The sequence below is a fragment of the Acomys minous genome (genome assembly GCF_964271855.1).
Source record: "Acomys minous genome assembly, chromosome: 7".
Lineage (NCBI taxonomy): Eukaryota > Metazoa > Chordata > Mammalia > Rodentia > Muridae > Acomys > Acomys minous.
In genome coordinates, this window is record NC_140488.1 from 80,527,235 (window position 1) to 80,545,250 (window position 18,016).

An 18,016-nucleotide genomic window follows, 5' to 3' on the forward strand; every position below is an offset into this window, starting at 1 on the left:
GTCTGTCATGTGTGTACCAAGTGGAGACAGAAAGGGGGACTGGGATCCCCTGGAGTTACAGGCATTGTTACCTGGCTGATGTAGATGCTGGGAACCAATGCCATCCTCTGGTGGTCACTGCTCTTTACCCCTGAGCCACATCTTCAGTCCCCCAAGATCCCTTTTAACCCTTTGTGGCCACCAAAGTTAACTAGTTGGATCAAGAGTCCCATTCTCTGCAAGAAGCAGGCAACACAGGCACTGCAGAACAACTCTTCCTGGGCTGTCCCTGCCGAGTTGTTACTACTTCAGTGTGAATTACCCTAGGAGGACCTAATGGAATTCAAAAAGGAAGAGCACTGGGAAAGTTTGGAGGACAACAGCATGGCACTTGGCTAAAACAACCATAGTCATGGCTGTCTTCGGTCCATGCATGTAAAGCATAAATACACATGCTGTATTTTAATTTTCAGCAAGTAAGCCTCTGACAGAGATACTGCAGCTTCTGCTGATGAATGTGCTCTTGATACCGATTGTAATGGTTAAGAAATGCCAGGCAACAGGTATGGCATGGAGATACTTATTAGAGTGGTAGGGGTACTCCAGAGAGAGGGGGGAGGGAGAGGAAGAGGGAAAGAGGGAGGGGGAGGGGAGGGGGAGGGGAGAGGGAGAGAGAGAAAGACAGGAGAAAGGTAAGAGAGAGGTAAGAGAGGGGAACAAAAGGTAAGAGAGGGAGACAAGGTAGGTTTGTCCTTTTACATACTGGGTAGCTGGTCTAACTGGTGGCAGGCAGGTAATGACATTATAGGTTGCTAGGCAGACTGGGGGCAATATGCTAACACCAATTGCTATGTGATTACCAGTTTTCCTCAGCAGGGGAGCCCAGCCATGGCCACACCTTCTTCCTGGTATTTTCACTGCTTCCTTCTCTCCATAGAGAATCCAGGTCCCAGGCATTGTTGGCTTTTCCTTCTCCCTCATAGAAAATCCAGAGCCTGGCCTCTTCTTTCTCAGTCTGATAGAGGACCCACAGCCTCCATTCTCCATCTGGGTCTGCTCAACATCCAGCATAACCCAAGCTCATGAGTCAGCAGTGTGTGGAGAGAGAAACACCCTCACTTTCTGCTTCCATACTTTACAAAGGGCTCCATGAAACAGAGCTGGACCTTACCTGGACACCTAGAAAGTGCAAACAGCTGCCTCTGGATCCAATAACACCTGTGAGATCACATCGGATGGACAAGCTGGTCCCCTACTTCTGGACGCAGAACAACGCCAACTTTTAAACCTAGGTACTGTTGCTGTCTCCTATCCTTACATGAGAATTTCCCATCTTCACAGAGTGGGCTATACCCTGATATGTGGTCATCCTGACCCTGGTGGCCAGTACCCTTATTTCTGGTGATTTGTGCCCTGTCACCATCAAGGCACATATGAAAACACATCCAAAGGGGACACGGTCCAGGCCATATTAGCAACATGAGGAAACCATCCGCTGGGTCTTTCATTGCTACTGGCACATCCAGAGACATCACCATCGGTACAGTACTTCTGTCTAGTAGGAAGCAAGTGTCTTCCAGCTGAGTCACGATCCTCAGTAAGGCTGATGGCTCACAGATGCCCTTCCAAACACTGTGGGGCCAAATCACATGATACTCAGTACCATCAATTCCTGCTGCTAACCCAACAAGTGGTGGGCCACTATCTTGTGTGCCTCCTTTTGGAAATAGCCGAAGTGACTCTGGACAGCTTGAGGGTGGTGAGCAAGCCTCTTGCAGGCCTTGCGCTGCTCTCCCATTACCTGTGCCCTGCTAAAAAGCCCTTAGATCACATCCCTGGAAGCCAGCACCCAGGGTCTCTTCCCTTATTTGGCCACCTCCTCCTCCTGAAGCTGACTTCCAAGCCCTGCTGTCAAAGTATTAAGGTCCAGCAACCAAAAGCCTCCTTTGGCTCACCTAATTAACACGCCCAAATAAAAATGAAACGCCTCATCCTAACATGGGGTTTCCTCTCAGACCTTTATAAACTGGCATCTCCCTATGGACCACATCTGTCTCCTCTCTATCCAGAGGCAGTTCTTTGTCCCTCCTAGACAAATACCCCTGCCCCTTTCCCCTGGACCCCTCCCCTTCTCCCTCCTCCTCTGTCTCCCGTGTTTGCCCCTTATCCCCTTCCTTCTGTCCCTATGGGGAAAACAAATCTCCTTGGTGCTGAGATCCTGGTCTTGGGGGTCCTGATCTGACACTTCTCCTCTCAGTAGAATCACTACTACCTATCAAATGTTACAAAGTGCAGCAACAGTAACATTCAATAGTAAATGCTCTGCTGTGTGCTGCCACATGCTGCCACCTTGTGGTCATGTCTTTTTCCTTGATGCTCATTGAAGTCTATGAGATCACTAAACACATTTACCCTGGGAAGGAGGTCCCCCTCAGTCACAGTCATAGGGGAGGGGAGTAAGGGTAAAATAGGAGGGAAGGAGGAATGGGAGGATACAAGGGATGGGATAACCATTGAGATGTAATATGAATATATATATATAATAAATCTGTCTGATGGCCTCCCATGAACAGTAACATATATGTGCATCTACTACTACTGAACATTAAGCATGGTGACTTTCTCAAAACATGCCTTACATACATTTCTGATCTGTTTTCTCTCCCTGCACTCAGGTCCACAACACTCTAGTTCCTGTGTACAGCACTGCACTAAAATTGGCATTTAGGTATGTTGATGCATCAGCTCCCTTTCCTTAGGATGCACATGCAGAAGGAGAACTGCATCAGTCAAGTACATCCTTTGCGAGATCTATTTTTAGTTTTTGAAGGACCCATATTGTTCTCCACAATGGCTGAACTAGGCTGCATTCACACCAAGAGTGTATATGAGTTTCTTTTTCCTCCATATGCTAACTAGCAATGTATTTTGTAATCACTGGTGATTCTAAGTGGGGTGGGATGTTGTAATTTCAGTTTTCTTTTTTAAAAAGTTTATTATCTGAGTAGTCCATATATGTATACAATGTACTTTGATCACATTCACCCTCTATTTCCTCCTTCCAGCTCCTCCTAGAGTCCCCCAACATGTTCCGTCCCAGCTTCATGTGCCTCTTTTTAAGCCCACTGAATCCAATTAGTGAGACCAGTATGTGGATGGGGGAAGTTTCATCCACTGGAACGCTAGGTCATCCCTGGGCATGGGTCCTTGGCCTGGTTGGCAGTAACAGACACAACTTTTATCTCGAGCAGTGGGCCTCAAATATTATTGTCACTCCCATATTACTCGTGCCACTCTCGGTTCGATCCGTGTGTCCTGTCAGGTCAGTCCATACGTAGCTCCTGGGATCAAGAAAAAGAAGTTTGCTGTGTGGTGTGACTTTGCGGTACTCCTTGGCTCCCAGCTGCCAGGCTACCTTTCCCCAGAGCTGTAACACTTTGGGGGAAACCTTCTCTAGCCAGAGCGCAGCTGTCACACTTTGGTGGAACCTTTCCCTGCTAGAGCAGAGCTGTGACACTTGCACTGAGGAAGCCTTTCCCCCTCAGAGTTGCAACACTTCCATCGCTTCTGTGACTGGGACAGGATCACCTCAGGGTCTAAACTGCCCTGGGACCTTATCCTTCATCTCTGGTCCACCCACAGCAGACTCACCTTCCAGACCACTGATCTCATCCACCAGTGGCAATGAAATAGGTTTCCCCTTTGGTCACTGTAAACATTTGCCTGAGACCAAGGAAGTGACTGTTGAGCAGCCAGTGTCCCTCTGGAGAGGGAAGTAGCTGCAGCTGGCCCTGTTCCTCTGACCCCACCCCACCTCCCTTGGAGCTCCATGCCTGCAGTTTCCTCAGTCACAGCCAGGCCATTAGGTCCTTTCCTGACCTTTTCTCCCACTTTCCCTTAGGAGATACTTATAATCTCACAGCTCCTCCACGCTCTCACGGTTTTTGAGTCCAACACTCTCCTGTGGTAGGGAGCCCTCTCCCAGAGCTTTTTTTTTTTTTTTGTAACAGAATTTTAGCAGAGCCATTGTACTTGGCCTGAATCTGGAGTGATGACACCTAAACTTGAAGTGGCCTTGTGTCAGTGATTGTTGTAGGTGATTTTACGGGCTTGCTCCTCTGAAGGATTCTCACACAGTCCCAGAAGATCAGAAAGTCTCCTGTGGCTGAGAACTGATTAGGGGAAGGGTCTTTCAAGACAACCTCTAGATCAGATAAGAGGTTTTGGTATGAGGAAACTGACTTGCTAAAGCTGCCTCTTGGTAGCAATAAAAAGAGGCTCTAGGGAGCTGTCAGTGTTGATTCCCTGAGAGGTTGATCCCCCTGCTGCTGAGAAGCCTGACTTCATCCTGCAGTGGCTCTCTTTTCTTCTACTGTCCCTGCAGAATAACCCAGAACACGGGCAGGGTTCTATTGAAAATCAGCCAGTGTGTTAGAGGAAAACAAGTGGGAGTGTCTATCCACAGGGTCTATAGGAGGGTGCCACAGAACTGTTTAGATACAAAGGCTTCTGATAAAAGATTAAGTACATTTCGAAGAGGTAACACACAGATTTTTGCTACTTTGTGGCTTATTCTTTCTTCTACCATTCTCCATCCCCTTTCTTGCACCATTTCAAACCCCTAACACTAGATAAGGGAGAGAAAGGGGTTTAGAGGAAAGGAAAGAGATCCCTGAATAAAGCCAGGGGTTGGAAAGGGGGCAACATGATCATTAGACCTGACTGGGGCGTTGAGCTCTGGTGGCAAAATTGGTCTTTGAAGTCAGGATACCTCATTTCTTCTTGTTTCTTCTTTGTGTACTACTATGTAACAAACCCTGACTAACAGCAACCAAGAGCCTGTCCTGCCTCTGGGGGCCCTAGCATGTAAATATCCTTTGAAAAGTTCCCCCCAATTCCAAATGGCACACACTTGAAGCAATAAATTTTAGCTGGCAAAAAAAAAATGTCTCTGCTAGAACACGAGGGAAGTCATAGTGCGCTGTTGCAAAGCAGCCCATCTCCCCATACCTGAGATTAAAATGAAAGCATATTCTGTGTTTTTTAAAGAAACCAAAAGCTCCAAAATTGTCACTACAACACACGACAGGACGATGTTTGGATTAGGAACACGGTGTTAACCCTTGTGTGTTCATATTCTTCCACAAAATAGTGGTCATCACTTAACCCTTCTCTTTTAAAAAGTACAGGAGGTCAGTGAGATGGCTCAGTAAGTGAAGAAAGGAACATGCCAACGAACCTAACATTCTGAGTCCAATTTACAATATTTGTAAAGAAGTAAGCTACATCATAAAATGAAATGGTACACTACCATCTCGCTTTCCTGGGCTTGGAGTGGTTACTTTTCCTGGCCTTTAAGTTCACTTCCATTGTTACAAATCGCTTAGTGATATGTTAGATTTGCATTCAGTATGTTAAGGTAAGCACAATGTTTCTTTTTCAGGGCCCAGCCCTGGCTGCCAGAGGACCACAGCTAAGTCCTGGGCACCTCCTCCAGGTAGCAAAGGCATAGCCATATGGAAATCTTTTGGGTATAACCCAGTAAAAATAAGTTAGAAGTTACTACATACAGTAAGCTGGGTGTACTGGCTCACACCTTGGTGGCAGAACTCAGGGAAGCAGAGGCAGGTTTATTGCAGTGAGTTTGAGGGCAGCCTGGTCTGCAGAGGAAGTTCCAGCACAGCCAAGGCTACAGGGAAAAACTCTGTCTTGAAAAACAAACAAACAAAAAAGTTTAAACACAGTATTTATTCTTTCAAAACGTGGCTAAAGTTTTTGGAGAAATCATAATTATACTTTAAATTCACATTTGAAAAAAACGGATATTTACTTGGTGTTTTAAATACCTTAGAGGTTATTTCAAAAATGAATTAGGGTAAGAATATCTCTAGTGCTTTAAATATTTATTTTTTTATTATTATGTATACAATTTTCTGCCTGCATGCACACCTACAGGCAAAAAGACAGCATCTGATCACACTATAGATGGTTGTGAGCCACCATGTGATTGCTGGGAATTGAACTCATGACCTGTGTTCTTAACCTCTCAGCCATCACTCCAACCCGTATCTCTATTTTTTAAAAGTAAGATTTTTTTTTAATTTTAGCTTTCTGCTAGAATGCATAGTTTGTTTCAGTTGTTATTCTGTCAGTGAAAGAAAGAAAATGTATACAGTGAGATGAATATACTTCTTTCAATGCAAGCACTGTGATTCAGTGTTTATCCTCAAATTTGAAAGTCTATTATATTATATTATTAATGCATCCTGTATTTTAGTTTAGGTATGTAGTGTTATTTTAAAATATAATGTTAAACTATATAATACTACATCGATTTATTTCCTCTTTTTATTTTACAGTGTAAATAAGAAAAAACAACTTTCAACAAATTACTGCAAAATTTATTGCATGCTCATCAATAACAAAATGGTATTGGTTTTACAATAAATTTGCTAAGAAAAATAAACATTACTCCCCAAATGTTTATATTGTGAACAGTGCTACAATAAGTGCAAGTATTCAGCAATCTCTGTTAATCCCAAAACTCACTAGAAAAGCCAACTCTGCCATTTTGGGGGCCAAATTTAAAGCAAGCTTTATTAAATATTAAGTACTGACCAAAAGATGGACTTTGGTCAGAACCAATCCCCAGAATCTCCCAACTGAAATGTCCTCCAGCCACGTGACCTTGAAGGGGCTTGTTTATGAGGGCAAAACTATAGACCACCACAGTTTCCCATGAGGCTTTGTTATTTGGCAAGAACTACAATTCCCAGCATTGCAGGAAGTAAACCTGGTTCCTGGGTATATGGGGTTTACATGTCAACTCTGGGCATAATAGTTGCCTTAGCCATATTGTGTGTGTGTGTGTGTGTGTGTGTGTGTGTGTGTGTGTGTGTGTTTGTGTGTGTGTGTTTGTGTGTGTGTGTGTGTGTGTGTGTGTGTGTGTGTGTGTGTGTGTGTAGTAGGAGATGATCGGTAGTTTAGTTTAGTTGTTTTGGTTTGGGGTTGTTGTTGTTGTTGTTTTTTAAGGAACCTCCATAACGACTTCCACAGTGGATATCAACAATGTGTAAGAGTTTCTTCTCCACCAACAACCTTGGCAAGACTTGATGGGTTTATTTTCTTGATGGCAACCATCAAGGAGTGAAATGGGACATGGATCAAGTTACATTATATGGATATATGTAAATGCCATCATGAAACCCCTTACTTTGTGAAGATACATAACTCAAAGATCACTGAGATGTGTAGTGTTAAACCACAGGCCTCACCTTTTTAACTTACTCAGATTCCATTTTAAATTTTTCAATCTAAAGATAGCATCAGGATCAAAGGTTAAATGTCATGTTTGCCAGTAAGCTCTGTGTTGCCCAAGAATGGTAAAGGGCATTCTTAGCTTAAAATAAGACCATCATCCAGCACTCCAGAGACTGATGCAGGAAGAATCACTGTGAGTTCTAGGCCAGCCTGGTCTACAAAGCAAGTCCAGGACAGCCAAGGCTACACAGAGAGACTCTGTCTCAAAAAACCAAAAAAGAGAAAATAGAACAAACAAACAATAAGCCCATCATTGCTTTCAAGGAGGTAAGTGTTTGACATGAGGCAGGTCATGGCATTTGAAGTCAAGGTCACAGAGAGAACAGAACAGTGTGGCTTCATGGATGTGCAGACTGTCTATCTAGTCACGTAGGAGCCAGTTCTTGGAAAGGCCCCATACTCATCACTATAATCCTCTGCTGTTTCTCTCTTTGCTGTTTTTCTATCTTTAAAATGACTGGTAATTTCCCAATGTAATACTCAATATTTTCTATTTTTAACTGGATGAACCCAATTTTGTAGCCTATCCTGCAGCAGAGAAATAACAATAAATTAGGAAACAGACATTTACTATACCTCCTTTTCCCAGTGAATTCAAAACAGTAATTGTTTTTGGTTTTGGTTTTTTGGTTTTTGGTTTTTTGGTTTTTGGTTTTGGTTTTGGTTTTGGTTTTGGTTTTGGTTTTGTGAGACAAGGTTTCTCTGTTTAACATGCCAGCTATCCTGGACTCACTCTGTAGACTAGGCTGGCCTCAAACTCTCAATGATCTGCCTATCTCTGCCGAGTTTTGGTTTTGGTTTTGTGAGACAGGGTTTCTCTGTGTAACATGCCAGCTATCCTGGACTCACTCTGTAGACGAGGCTGGCCTCAAACTCACAATGATCTGCCTATCTCTGCCGAGTGCTGGGATTAAAGGTATGTGTGTATGTGCCATCACACCTGGCTAGGAATAGTTTTTAACATAAAGACTTTTAAACACCCTCCCCAGAAAATACCTGTGTTAAATTACCATAACATGAAAGCAACTGTGTGCACACACATATCTGCAACTTCCTTAAATCTTCAAAAAATAAAAAATAAAGGGAGAGAGGAGTTTGCTACGGTTTCTTTCATTGTAAAACATCAATAATGGTCACATTTACAACAGAAACTTTTCCAAACCAATATTGCATGCAATACTGCAATAATCATTGCTTGAGAACCAAAGTCCATTTAAAATACATAATATTTCTCCTAAATTATTACCTGTTCATGCTACTCAGAATAATGTGTTCTTTACTCTTTAAGCCTTGGTGTTATGCAGCATCCAACCTTTCCAACCTATGCGCCCAGGCAGACCTCCCATTTCATCCTCCAGGATTTATTTCTGTGAGGTCAGGGAGATGGCCTCCCCATCCACAACCTTCCCCCCCGCCTACTAAGTCTTGCATCGGTTCCATAGCCAGTGTCCTTGCTTTGTCTGGCCATTCTTGTCTGCGCTGTAAGCAACCTCTAGACTCCTGGCAGGATCCCTGCTACCTGCCACTACCCATAAGTCCCTTGTGCAGCACATCCAACCTCTCCTCCCAGACAGATCTCCCACATCCTTCTCCAGGGTCTATGCTGATGAGTTTTCCCAACCCTCTCCACTCAAGGCTTGATACTTTGTGTCCACTTAATTCTTTTTTTTTTTTTCTAACTCTAAAGTAGACATTGCTCTGTGCCTATACTGGGCTTGTAAACTTTTTTTTTAGGAGATTTTAGAACTTAACAGTTCAGAAATTCAGAAGCTGAAGTGATGAGTGTTTTAAGGGGGGTTTATTTATTTTCTATTATTATGTACCAAATGTACACAGGAAGAGGTTTCATTGCAACATTTCTATATATGCACAACATTCTAGGATCATATTCACCCATATATTACTACCTTTTCCCACTCCACTATTTCCCTTTCCTCTTCTTCATCACCTGACATTAACTGAAAACTACTTAGAGGTTACCCTTTTTAAATAGAAAGTAATGTTTGTACCACATTTATACTCTCCATATAGTTGTCTTCTTTGTTGACAATACAGAACAAAAGGGAAGAAGAAAGGAAAATAACTGTATATTTGAAGAAACTATAAGAAACTTACATATATATCATATTATAATATATGTGTGTTATTATGTAATACACACACATTGTGTGTGTGTGTGTGTGTGTGTGTGTGTGTGTGTGTGTGTGTACGAGTGAGAGAGGGGGGGGAATATGAGAGAGAGGGAGAGAGAAGGGGGAGGTGGTGGTGGAGGGTTTAAATGAAGTTATGTTACTTGGGCTGACAATGTTCCTCCCAAAAGCCATAGACTAACAAAAATCCTAGTAGCAGACATGAGAAAGCTTTCCTTTAGAGTTGTTGATCAGGGGAGTCCAAGATACTGCTGAAACAATATAGGTTATTGCTGTTGCCCCTGCTTGCCTCCCAGAGATTGAAGGTAAGCCCATATGGCTTAAGACACTATGCACTTCATAGCACTTGGATAATTCAAGCTGCATCTGACCTAAAATCCTCCTTCCTTTCACAGTACCAGAAGGTGTCGTGTATGTGTCCCAAGGGGGGAAGCAACCAATAGTCCTACCCAACTGGGAGGACTAAGAACCACAGCAATTACCAGTGCAGTAGGATATCTCCAGTGGTTTAATGGCACTAGTATCTTGGCAGCAATCAGCGGCTACCTAATTGTACTCAAGGCCCATGTAACAAGAATTCAATCATGCCTGATACTAAAACCAAGTCAACTACCTGAGGCTAGCAAGGTCATAGTTCTTAGAAGAGAACCTATTACCTATTAATGCCATCTCCAAAATGAGCTGCAAGTGGGCTGCACTTTCACCAATAGCCTCCCTTAGGCTGTTTTGGGGGATTCCAACCCTGCACTATAATGCAAATCTTTAGCTGCTCTCCATGACCCTTTCACTTTACTAAAACAGTGCTATTTCTAACAGCTATCTCCCAGCTCTGTGATAGCTCTGTCAATGCATTTTTTTCCTTTTCCATAACATAGTCCTTATTGATAGCTTCCCAACATCTGTAAACATCAGGTACAAAAATACTCCATTCCGCTGCTTTCTAAGGTGACTGGAGACACTGGCAGGAACTGTAAGAAACACAGCTCACTAGAGTCAAGGCTGCCTCTCTCTCAAATCTTCTACCTCTCCAGAATTCAACACAACAGGAAAAAAAGGACTCCACAGAGGGCAGGGAGGTCAGAGTTAAACCTGCAGCTGCCAGTAGGTAAGGACAAGCTCAGCTGGGCTGCCACATTCTACCTGCAGTGGGCCCCATCAGGGTGAGGGGGAATTCTGGCTTTGGTCTCTGGGGACCTTAGAAGCGCTGTTCAATTCTGACCCAGGCTGAGCTCAAGGTTACCAGTACCCAGATGAATACCCCAGCTGGGGTACACGTACTGTCATGGATGAAGTCCCACTCTTATGGGGAGGGGAGGGGAGGGGACAGGAGGGAAGGAGAGGGGAGAGAATTAGGGACCCTGCCTATGACAGAACAGAGCAACAAAGCTGACCAGTTGTGACCCCAGGAGAACCACATCTGCCCTAAGTCTTTGTATGGTGGACAGGGGGACTCTTCTCAGTGTCTGTTCCTTGTCATCTGTCTAGCTGTGGCCATTGATGGCAGGGAGCCAGGTTGCATGTGTAATAGGTCCTCAAAGCCAAGAATGAGGGATGGTGAGACAGTGTAGTGTCACGGTTAGTGTCACAGAAGCCATGCTCTGCTCCAAGCTGGCCGTGGTCATGATGATACTGAGTGGGATGAGGTCTTTATCTTCAGCCTCTGAGAATGAACCCTCCAGGATGTGACTGAAGGCCTGTGGGTGCTACTGGGCCAGCTCCCCTTCAGGGTTCTGATCCTGCAGGCAATGCTGTCCAGGGCCCATCTCACGTCCACCAAGGTGAACGTATAGTGCATAAAGAGCTCACTCATGTGTTGCAGCTACACTCTGGACACATTGTTGACATTCAAGAAACAGCTCCTAAAAATATAAAAGACAAAAAATAAATAAAATAAAAATAAAAAGAAGACTTCTTTGGTTTTCTTTCTTTCTCTTTTTCTTTCTTTTCTCTCTCTCTCTCTCTCTCTCTCTCTCTCTCTCTCTCTCTCTCTCTCTCTCTCTTTGTTTTTAGAAATAGGGTTTCTGTGTGTCCTGGACTCTCTTTGTTGATCAGGCTAGCCTTGAACTCACAGCAATCCACTTGCTTCTGCCTCCGGGGTGCTATGGTTCAAGACATGTGTGCCACCATGCTGAGATCCCTAACAGCAGGGTACATGGAGCCTGAAGTGTCTATCTCCTGTAGCTAGGTAGGACTTCAAGTGGAGGGAAGGGACACCAACCCACCCATAAAACCCTTGACCCAAAATTAGTCTTGCATACAAGTAGTACAGGGATAAAGATGGAGCAGAGATGGAGGGGATGGCCAGCCAGTACTGGCTCAACTTGAATGGAATGGAAGAGAGCCAACCCCTGACACTATTAATGATACTATGCTATGCTTGCAGACAGGAGCCTAGCATAACTGTCCTCTGAGAGGCTTCATCCAGCAGCTGATGGAAACAGAGGCAGAAACCCACAGTCAAACAATAAGCCAAGCTAGGGGAGCTTTGTGAAAAAAAGTGGGAGGAAGGATAGAGGGAGCTGGAGGGGTCAAGGACACCACAAGAAGACCTACAAAGTCAGCAAAGCTAGGCCCATGGGGCCTCACAGAGACTGAGCCACTAAGCAAAGAGCAAGCAAGGGCTGGGCTTAGGCCCTACACATATGTAACAAATGTGCAGCTTGGTCATCATGTGTGTCCACTGACAATTGGAGTGGGGTCTGTCTCTCATTCTGTTGCCTGCATTTGGATTCCTTTGTCCAAGCTGGGCTGCCTTCTCTGTCCTCAGGGGGAGAGGATGTGCTTAGTTCTGCTGTGACTTGAGGTGACAGGGTTGAGTTGATACCCTTTCTCTGAGAAGAACAAGAGGGGGGATGGTGAGGAGGGGAGTGCAAAGGTGGGACTGGGAGGAGAGAGGGAGGGGGGCTGGGATCAGTATGTAAAGTGATTAAAGAAATAAAATTTCAAAAAATTGAAAACAAACGATAAAACACCTTAAAAACTATAGCCACTCTGTGATAGCAATGCTGACTATCTGATCTTTCAGTATGAGTACTCATTAACCAAAGATACTTAAGTCCTACAGTGCAGTACTAATCTCAGGCCAATCTCAAGCCAGGTGTAGTGGTAAAAACCAAGTTTCTAACTGTTAAATAAATTTCCATTCAAGAACTTCCCTCCGCGGGAGGGAGGGAGGAATGGGAGGATACAAGGGATGTGTTAACAATTGAGATGTATTCTGAATAAGTTAATTAAATAAAAAATAAATTTTAAAAAGTTCTGTCCGAGAAATGTGAAGATTAAAGAAGTGATACGTTATTAAATTATGCAATTGTGGGAGTGGCTAGAAGCTTTGGACACTTTGGTCAAGTGGAACAATACAGCATGGGTCTTACACCAAGAGATGCCCCCATTACCTTACAATCAACTTTTAAGACCAGGAAAAAACATGGGTAGTAGGTCACAACTCAAATCTTATGGGCTCCTAGGCCAAAATAACAACAACAAAAGCTATGCATACTTTCCATCTTGAAAAAGACAAAGTAAAAAGCCTGGAAATTTCAGAAGGGACTGCAAGAAACTTAAATGGGTACTCTTTCAAATGGGACAGCAAGCCTGACACACACACACACAGAGAGAGAGAGAGAGAGAGAGAGAGAGAGAGAGAGAGAGAGAGAGAGAGAGAGAGAGAGAGAGAGAGAGAGAGAGAGAGAGAGAGAGAGAGAGAGAGAGAGAGAGAGAGAAGGGGGAGGGAGGGAGGGAGGGAGCACAAAATGGCAGACTAGAATAGGGAATCCAAAGAGTCTTTTCTTTTCTCCTTAATAATACCATAGGAGGAATAGACATAACTATTAAACAAAGAGCCTGGTGGATTCTGAAACTATATAATACCACAATGTTTAAAAATTCTCTCCCTTTGAGTAAAAATAAAATTAAAGTGGTGGGAGTTTCTAACCTATTAACCTATACATGACTGCCTTTAAGACAAACCTTAAAAAATTTCAATTGGGAGAAACTGTAGGGTATCATACTAACAAATTGTGCCCCTATATATCAGTTGGAACATGACATCTTAGAAACACTGTTATGGAGTTTCAAGCCACTGGGCAAAGACCCTTGGCTCAATTCAAATTATAATTAAATGAATTTATTAATTACTGCTAGCAGGACAATAGCCTTAAAGACAAACCAAAAGGGAGTGGGATCCAATATGGCGGCGAGCAGTGTGGACTGTGTTTGAAAGCTCCAGCGAACAATTCAGGGAATTGCACAGATTTCTGAGCCAGGAACACCAAGGTCCCCACACCACAGCAGCAGAAGTGCTCCACGGTTCGGAGGGACCAGGGTGCGGAGGACCTGCCTGCCCCTGCACACGGGAGGAGCAAGGACTTTCTCGGATCAGAGCGGCGGCGGTGGGGACAGCAGTGCCATCAGGGGCTCCGGCAGCACCAGCGGCTCCAGCGGCGGTGGCTGAGGTTTGCAGCACAGAGCCTTCCAGTGGAGGCGATTAGTGTGGTGGACGGTGGGAGTTGCTGTGGGAGAGGGGACTCTGGACAGGATTTGGGTCGAGTGGTGCCTTGAGACCCAGGCTGGACTCAGCGGACGGTTCATCCCGGAGTCCTGGGTTTGTTCAGTGCGCTGTGCTGTGGAGAGGCTGGCTCGGCTCAGCGGGCAATTCTGCCCGAGGCGCAGTTCCCCTGCTGTGACACAGGCTAGGCTGAGTGCCCTCTTCTACCCTGGGCTCCGGCTCAGCGCAGACGCAGTTTTCCTGCTGTGACGCGGGCTGGGCGGAGTGCTCAGTTATACCCTGGGTGCTTGCTCAGCGCAGCCTTGGTTTTCCTGCTGTGACGCAAGCTGGGCGGAGCGCTCACTTCTACCAGGTGCTTGCTCAGTGCAGTCGCAGTTCTCCTGCTGTGGCAGACAGTTCAGGCCCTGAGAAACTAGCTGAGCTCGACGCGTGGCTCGGGCCCAGTATCCCTGGCTGGACTTGGCAGGGGACACAAAAGGTTGTGGATACCTTGGCCTGACCCAACGATCATTCAGAGACCCAGAAAGATTGCAGGACCCACAGCAAAGGGGAGCTGAGGATCACTGGCGGTGAGAGCCCAAAACTACAGGGCTAACCTCCTGCCATCCACACCAGTGAAGTACCAGGGCTTCCAGCCTACGGAAATCGTGAAAAAACAAGTGAATCTATCATCAGACTCCCTCCACTCAACTCTGGAAGTTACCCAACAAAAACAGAGAAGGCAAGATGTCTAAGGGACAGCGTAAAAGCATTCACAAAAAAACCCCAAAACAACATGACGTCTCCAGTTCCCAGCTATCCCAAAGAAAACAACCCGGAGAACTCACATACAACAGAAACACAAGAAAATGACCTCAAATCCTTGGTAATGAGGATGTTAATGGAGGAAACAAATAAAATTCGAAATCAGATGCAGGAAGAAGCAGGGAAGCAGGTGCGAGACATAAAAGAAGCACATAGAGTGGAACTGGAAAATTTTCAGGAAAATATAAACAACCAGATGAAAGAAATTAAAAAATCTGTTCAAGATATGAAAATGAAAATGGATTCAATGATAAACACACAGACAGAAGAAAAACGAGAACGTGAGGCCTCAGAGAAGAAGGTGAATGACACAGTGCTGAGCTTTTCTAACAGAATCCAAGAGATGGAAGAACGAATCTCAAGTCTAGAAGATACAATAACAGATCTTGAAGCAACCAATAAAGAAAATGCCAAATCTGGAAAACTCCTGACACAAAACATCCAAGAAATTAAGGACACCATGAAAAGAAGAAATCTGAGGATAATAGGCATTGAAGAAAGAGAAGATTTCAGCCTCCAAGGCCCAGAAACTCTTCTCAGCAAAATCATAGAAGAAAATTTCCCTAATCTAAAGAAAGAGATGCCTATAAACATACAAGAGGCATACAGAACACCAAATAGAATTGACCAGAAAAGAAAAACTGCCCGTCACATAATAATCAAAACACAAAACATACAGAACAAAGAAAAAATATTAAAAGCTGCAAGGGAAAAGGGCCAAATAACATTTAATGGCAAACCTATCAGAATTACACCCGACTTCTCAGCAGAGACCATCAAAGCCAGAAGGGCCTGGACAGAGATCCTGCAAACCCTAAGAGACCACAGATGCCAGGCCAGACTACTTTACCCAGCAAAACTATCAATAACCATTGATGGAGAAAACAAAATGTTCCATGACAAAACCAAATTCAAACAGTACCTATCCACAAATCCAGCTTTACAGAAGGTACTAGAAGGAAAACTCCATCCTAAAGGGTCAAGCTACAATCAAAACTACTCAGGAAATAGATAACTATACCATGGCAAAAACACAACTACACAAACGCTCAACTGAACCAACATCAAAATTAAGACTCTTAATAGTAACTGGTCATTAATATCTCTCAACATCAATGGTCTCAATTCTCCAATAAAAAGACACAGACTAACTGAATGGGTGCATAAACAGGATCCAACCTTCTTCTGCATTCAAGAAACACATCTCACCCATAACGATAAGCATTACCTCAGGATAAAAGGTTGGAAAAAATATTCCAAGCAAATGGACACAAGAAGCAAGCAGGCGTAGCCATTTTAATATCGAACAAAATAGATTTTCAACCAAGATTAATCAAAAGGGATGAGGATAGACACTTCTTACTCTCTTACACTTCTTACTCCTCAGATTTCATATTGGCACAGGAGACAACTTCCTGAACAGAACACCAACAGCCCAGGCATTAATGTCAACAATTAATAAATGGGACCTCATGAGGCTGAGAAACTTCTGTAAGGCAGGTGACACGGTAAAGAGAACAAAGCCACAGTCTACCGACTGGGAAAAGATCTTCACCAACCCCACATCTGACAAAGGTCTAATATCCAAAATATGTAAAGAACTCAAGAAATTAATTACCACCAAACCAAATAACCCAATCGAGAAATGGGGCATGGAACTAAACAGAGAATTCTCAACAGAGGAATATCAAATGGCTGAGAAACACTTAAAGAAATGTTCAACCTCCTTAATCATCAGGGAAATGCAAATCAAAACAATGCTGAGATTCCATCTTACACCCATCAGGATGGCTAAGATCAAAAATTCAAGCGACACCACATGCTGGCGAGGATGTGGGGAGAGAGGAACACTCCTTCATTGCTGGTGGGATTGCAAACTAGTACAACCACTTTGGAAATCTATCTGGTGCTATCTCAGAAAAATGGGAATAGGGCTTCCTCAAGACCCAGCTATTCCACTCCTTGGAATATACCCAGAAGATGCTCCAGCACACAGCAAGAAAATTTGCTCAACCATGTTCATAGCAGCCTTATTCATAATAGCCAGAACATGGAAACAGCCTAAGTGTCCATCAATAGAAGAATGGATAAAGAAACTGTGGTACATATATACTATGGAATACTATTCAGCTATTAAAAACAAGGAATTCCCGAAATTTGTGGATAAATGGATTGAGCTAGAAATGATCATAATGAGTGAGTTAACCCAGAAGCAGAAAGACTCAAATGGTATATACTCACTTATATCTGCATATTAGCCCAATGGGCATGTCCAACGAAAGCCTTCACTTACCAGGAAACTGCGACAGAGGAGAGGACATTCTAGTGGGACTCTAGATGAGAGAATCATGGGAGAAAGGCAAAGTAGAAGGACCCAGAGGGTCCTAGAAGCCTACAAGTAGAACATTATGATAGGCAGATTTGGGCACAGGGGTCCCGCTCAAACTAAGGCACCAGCCAAGGACAATACAGGCAGTAAACCTTAAGCCCCTACCCAGATCTAGCCAATGGACAGAACACTCCCCACAGTAGAGTGGAGAGTGGGATATGACTTTCTCACATACTCTGGTGCCTCACCTTTGACCATGTCCCCTGGAGGGGGAGACCTGGTGGCACTCAGAGGAAGGACAGCAGGTTACCAAGAAGAGACTTGATACCCTATGATCATATAGAGGGGGAGGTAATCCCCCTCAGGAACAGTCATAGGGGAGGGGAATAAGGGGAAATTGGGAGGGAGGGAAGAATGGGAGGATACAAGGGATGGGATAACCATTGAGATGTAACAAGAATAAATTAATAAAGGAGGAAAAAAAGAATAAATAAAGGAGAAAAAAAGAAAAAAAAGACAAATCAAAAGGGTGTCACCTAGAAGAGGTTAAAGGAGGGGATGTAAATGTTGGCATCACAATTATCTCACTTGTGTAGCATGTGTAGCTGAGAAAATCTGCTTGTACCCCCCTCAGTTGGGACGAGCTGTCTGCCCCTTGTATACAGTGATGAAGGAGCTGTCTCCCTCCCTAGTATACAGTGACAATTAGGTTTACAGAAGCCAGAATAAGCAGTGAATTATTTCATAGCATCTTTTTCAGAGCCAGGGAACAAGGAGTCAGAGTTGCTGGGGGCTTACCTTTGAGGAATTTAGGATGGGTTCCTAAGCACAAAATGGAGGTTTCCTAGGCTATTGCGTTCCCCACAGGCTCTAGATCTATGAATGAAATCACCAATTCATGTCAAGCTACAAGTTGATACTGAGCAG